This window comes from Papio anubis, chromosome 1 (assembly GCF_008728515.1).
Source record: "Papio anubis isolate 15944 chromosome 1, Panubis1.0, whole genome shotgun sequence".
Taxonomy (NCBI): domain Eukaryota; kingdom Metazoa; phylum Chordata; class Mammalia; order Primates; family Cercopithecidae; genus Papio; species Papio anubis.
In genome coordinates, this window is record NC_044976.1 from 82,723,964 (window position 1) to 82,730,178 (window position 6,215).

Below are 6,215 nucleotides of genomic sequence, written 5' to 3' on the forward strand. Positions count from 1 at the left end.
GAAGCTCCTTGAAAAATTGTTATGTCGAGTTAAGGGGAATGTGCTAAGCAAAATGCATATATGTTTTTGTTGGTCCCCAAAGACTTAGAGAAGTTGGTTTGAGGCATTGGTGAATTCCAAATGGATCCTGTACCCAATCCAAAATGAGTGTTCAATGACATTCAAAATGGTTTTGTGAGACTAATGAAAGGGAGGTCTCTGATACTGTTGTGATTTTAATAAAGGTATATGTGGGTCATAAACAAATAGAAAAAAAATTAATAAAATTGAAAAAAATCTGAGTGGAGCTGCATTCATTAATTTGAGCCAATTAGGTTGACACCAGTCTGCTAAATTGCCTATTTGGGCAAATTTCTATTATGAATTTTTAATGCTAAGGTGACTTCTTGCCACCAGAATGTCTGCAAGTTATTGATCAGCCTTCTGTATGGTGCATATACAGAATGCAAAGTAAGTTAATATTGGCCTAATCCACACATGGTTAAAAAGGAAAACTGTGGAGCTATGCATCCATAGTGGTGGATGCAGGGAATCCTGGACTTGGGGTCAGAAGACCTGGGTTCTGGTACCAGATCAGCTGTTAAAATATCCGCAAGACCTTGTACAAGTCTTAACCTCTCTTGCTTCAGTTGCCACTAAAATAAACATGTCCAATTAGAGGTTTATTTCGGCACTCAATTTCTATGATTTTCTAAAAATGCAGTGAACTGAGTTATATGTGTCACTGGCCCCCTCCACCATTCAATTAAAACTCACAGCACTGTCACATTCTACAACGTCATTTCCCTTTCATAAATGTTCTAAAGTTTTGGTCTGATTATGGTTCTTTCTGTGCAATAAACTGGAACAGCTATTTTATCTTGAGAATTGTCGAGTTGGCTGATTGCATAACCCTATAGCTTTAAGTTTAAATGACTCTCGCTGTGTTCCCTGGTAAAAGTATCCCCCCAGGAATAGGCCCTCTAGACAATCAGAGCTTAGATTTGAGGGGGTGGGGGAAGCACAGATTTCCCTGGTAGATCACTGGGAGTGATAGCAAGTGGAACCATTCCTATTTCTACATCTTGGTTACCAGATCCACGTGTTCTACATATTGGGGACATAACACAATATAAGAGCCAAGTATTTAGGGAATGCACTGCATCCTGGAGGGCAGTAGTCCATCATCACAGGGTATTATCTCCAAGCTGACATCTCAGTTGTACCTTTAAGAGATTATTCCATCACTCTCTCAGGCCAGCAGCTTTGGGGTAGTAGAGTATGTGATAGGACTATATGATCACTTACAGCTTGTCACATCTCCTTTACTTTAAAGAGGATCTCTTTGTCCCTTGGTCTGAGTGATGTTATGTTGAATTCTGTAAACCCTTGGATAGTGGTGCTGACTGAGACCCTGTGGGTAGGAAAGACAAAGTCATACCCAAAATATGTATCCATTTTAGTCAGAATTAATCACTGACCTTTTCAAAGTAAAAGGTGCCCAATGTGTTTAACTTGCTGCCAAGTAGGTGCCATATCAAGGTCTCCCTCAATATTGGTCTCTACCACTGGAAGTTTGGGTGTTTGTTAGCAATAGTTATTATTAGTAATGGAAAGCCAGATCCCTGGCTTTTGGGCCCATTTATGTCCTCTACCCCTGCCACCATGGCTATTCATGAGTTCCTTGTGCCAACGCTGGGATTGCCAATGACAAAGGCCGACTGACATCCACTGGCAAAGTCATTCTGTCTGCTTGATTGTTTAGTGTCTCATCCATGGTTGATGCTCTTCAGTGGACATTAAGATGCAAAGCAAAAATCTTCAGATTTCATGTCCACCCACACAGGCCCATTTACAAGCTTCTTTCCTCTGACCAATCTCCTAATTTTTCTCATTCCAAGTGTCTAACCAACCAACCAACCAAGCCAATTGCCACTGCCCACAAGTTTGTATACATTATTACCTAGAAACACATTACACACAAAGTAGATGACTCTTTGGTGTATTTCCTAAAACTGTATTCATTGGGAAGATTTTCCTTCACCACTGTCATAAGAACCACCCTCTCCTTAATGGCCATAGTGTGAGAGGTGCTGGAGAAACAGCAGTGGGGATCTGGGCCACCTGCTCATGAGCCTTTCTTGTGCCCTCTAGCCCTACCCCTACCTCCTCCTGGATCTCTCATTTCCATCTTGCAATGGATTGCTGCTGGGCCTGCCAGACCCTAATACTTGGTGGGTTTGAGAGAAACCAGCTTATGATGAGCAGCTCTGGCCACAAATTCTGTTGATGTTCCGTGGTCAGACTTTAGTGTTTACTAAAACCCAGTAACACACCAGAAGCTATTTTTCAAATGGTGAATGATTCTCTGCTACAGATAGCATAGCCTTGCTCCAGAATCCTGGGAGTTTATGTTGTAATTTTCCCACTGGGTCTTGGCATAAGCCCCTGTGAGAATGTAAAACATATATTTGGTCTTCACTCAATTTCCTGGCATACAACTCCTCAAATCCTTAGAATCTCTAAAGTGATGTATTTTTGTATGCTAATAATTGACTGACGGCAAGCAGTCCCTAGGTAGCTTCAGGATGGGGGCTGGCCACTGGAAAGACCAAGGCTTTATTAGAGGGTTGGGACTTTCAGCCCACTCTCAACCACTGGGAAAGAGAAAGGTACTGAAGGTTAAGTTGATCACCAACGGCCAACAATGTCATCAATCAATCCTACGTAATGAGGCCTCCATAAAAACCCGAAAGAGCATGGTTGGAAAAGCTTTCAAATAATTGAACCCATGGAGGCTCTTAGAAGATGGTGCACCCAGGGGTTGTGGGGAGCATGGAAACTCCGCGCCTCTTCCCCCATACCTAACCATATGCATGTTTTCATCTGAATCCTTTGTAATATCCTTTATAATAGATTGGTGAATGTAAGTAGGTGTTTCCCTGAGTTTCAGGAGCTGCTCTAGCAAATTAATCTAACCCAAGGAGTGGGGTGTGTGTGGGGAGTGTGGGATCCCTGATTTATAGCCAGTTGGTCAGAAGCACAGGTAAAACAACCTGGAGCTTAAGACTGGTGTCTGAAGGCTGCCTGGAGTGGGGCGGTGGTGGCAGTCTTGGGCATTAATTCCTTAAGCTATGGCATCTGATGCTGTCTCCAGGTAGATAGAGTAAGAATAGAATGGAATTAGAGGGCACTCAAAGGATGCCTGCTGCAGAATTGATTGCTTGCTTGTTGTGGAGAGAAATCCCCAAACATTTGACAGAAGTGTTCTATGTTGATTGTTATTGTTGACTGAGAGAATAAATGCTTGTGTGTTTTAGTTCACTCATGGCCCCACACAGCATCTTCCCCAATCAGAGACATCTCTAATAGCATAGAATTTGCTGATTCACATGGTTCAAGCAGAAGGAATATCTGTACCCCATTTGGACCTACTCCAGTGCCTTTTACTTCTCTGGGCCCCAAACAAAGCTGGAAGCTTTCCTTGCTACCCAGTAAATGTGTTGGAGAAGTATTACCACATGTGGAATATGAGTCTTCCAAAAGAGAATACCAAGCACTGTGATTTCTTCTTAGTGGTATAAAGCTTGAGATGCAATAATGTGTCCTTTATTTTGGAGGGGATGTCCTATAATACCCTCAGCAAACTTTTCCTATGAAGGGTCAAAGGATAAAAAATTTTAGGCTTCATAGACCAAATAGTCTTTGTTTCAACTACTAACTCTGCCATTATAACATGAAAACAACCATAGGCAATATATAAGCAAATGGGCATGGCTGTGTTCCAATAAAACTTTACTTACAAAAATGAGTGGTGGGACAGATTTCACCAATCCTTGTCCCAGACCACCAGACTGCTAAAAACGTCACTAACGTGGTGGGCCTTTGATGGGTTAATCTACCATTCTCCAGAGTATAAGTGTCACTTCTTGGTCATTCAGTCCAATTAACATAGTCTCATGAGTATAATGGACCAATTTGATGTCCTAGGGAATGTCTTGATGATCCTGGTCCCATATACAAAGGCTAGAAAATTTAATGTCATCCTGGGACAACACTATAAATGTATGCAAATGTCCATCCATGTGAATGCAAACTGCTTCTCTTCTTGCTTCTTGATTTGAAAAATGGATGGGTTTTATCCAGCACCCATGTATAATCTTCCAGCTTTTATATCTATTGGCTGGGCCTTTGCCACTCTTTTGGCCTGTGGTCTCCTTCCTTCCTTAGCAAGCCCAGCATGTGTCTAGCTGGTGTACGATGTGACTTATCCTATTTATAGATCTGGTGGTCAGGAGGTGGGGATATATCCCAAGGAGGCATGTGTTTCCTTGTAAGCAAAAGCTTCTGCATTGTCTTCAAGCAAGAGGGGCAGTGCTAGCTTTTAACATGGAGAAATAATCCAGTTCTGCAGGCACAGAGAATTCAGGGAAAGCTGACGATTCAAGATTTGAAGTGCATCAATCAGGACTCTGACCTTAGTGTGACAGAGCTGTCAAGGGTGGAGAATTCAATTTTCCTTGGAGCTCTGCTATTCTAATAATTAAGACCTGGGTCTGATCCTAAGCTTTTTTTGTGCCATCTAGATGTATACTGTCTTCATACGTTGCCAAGGAGGCCCTCTTGCTTTCATGGTCTACTTTATATTAGTTATTAATTATCCTCAACTTATCATTGCCTTTCTTAATGTATTAATGGTCCCCAGTGACACTCATTCAAATTCCATAGTGCTTATAATAACCATTTCCCCTACACCTCTCAAGCATTTGAGATTTTGCCCCTGCCAGTCTATTCCTTTCTCCAGTATCTTATCCCAATTCACCTCTGCAGACGGTTTTAACCATTGTGTGATTACAGTATTACAAAGGCTCATTGCTAGTGAGCCAGTGGGTGATCCAGCTCCAAAATCCCATTTTCAAGTCTCCTTCCTGGAACTACTCTTACTATCACAGGTCAGCTTCCCCATGAAAAATACAGTAAGACCCTGAGATTGTCATGCAGGAGGTACCAGCGCATCTTTAACAGGAGCTTTATCCCCCATTTTGTGGCCATAGAGAAAACATTACCCTATACTGAGGATGGCAGGGCAAAGGGTGGAATGAGCCTGAGTCCTGATGCCATCACTGAATTAGCTATTCCATCCTGGGATAGCCTACTTCTTAAACTTCTGAAGCAAGCACGATATCTCTTCTGTTTAAGACACTCTTAGGTATTCAGTTACTTGCAGCCAAAGGCATTCTAGCTCATGCATGATCTCAGTTAATGCTTGGCTACCCTATGCTGTGAGGTAGGTGTTATTATTATTCCCATTTCATAAACAAGAGAGCTTAAGCTTAGAGAATACTTGCTCAAGATGACACAGCTAGAAATTGGTGGAGCCCAGTCTAACCTTAGTACTATCTGCATCCAAAGTCCATGCTCTTCACCCTTTTATAAACATCTATGTGACAATTGATCAAATCAGGAGGTGTATGGTACCATCCCCCAGATCTAAAGGGAAGAGTAGCTTGTGTATAGCTAAGATCCACATACACCAGAAGAGCTGCCCTTAAAAAGCTCACTGACCTCTTACTTGGTGTATTGGGTTGAATGGTGGCCCTCAAAATAGAAGACCATGTCTTCATTGTCAGAACCTGCAAACATGACCTTACGTGGAAAAAAGATCTTTGCAGATGTCATTAAGGATCTTGAGATGAAGAGATCACCCAGGGTTATCCAGGTGGGCCCCAAATCCAGTGACCAGTGTCCTTATAAGAGTCATACAGGGAAGACCTGCCAGACAGAAAGAGGAGGAGGCAATTCAGCCATGGAGGCAGAGACTAGAGTGATGCAGCTGCGAATCGAGGAACCCCCGAAGGCATGAGAGGCTGGAAGAGGCAAAAACAGAATCTCCCCTGGAGTCTTTGGAGTTAGCACACTGCCCACATCTTGATTTTGGACTCTGGCCTCCAGAACTATGAGGAAATAAATCTCTATTGTTTTACACCACCAAGTTTATGGTAATTTGTTATGGCAGCCTAAGGAAACTAATACTACATTTATTTCTTTATTATGTAAAGGTGAGCAGTATACTTTCTAAGTTTGGTTGAATATATTGCTCATGTGGCAGATTTCTATTGGAATCCTTTACACTTTAAAGATAATGTGTGAACTACTTCCTTAGCAGAGGTAGAGGCACCTGTAGAGACATGAATGAGTGTTTTCCTGGGAAGAAGGTCCATAGCCATCATATTCTC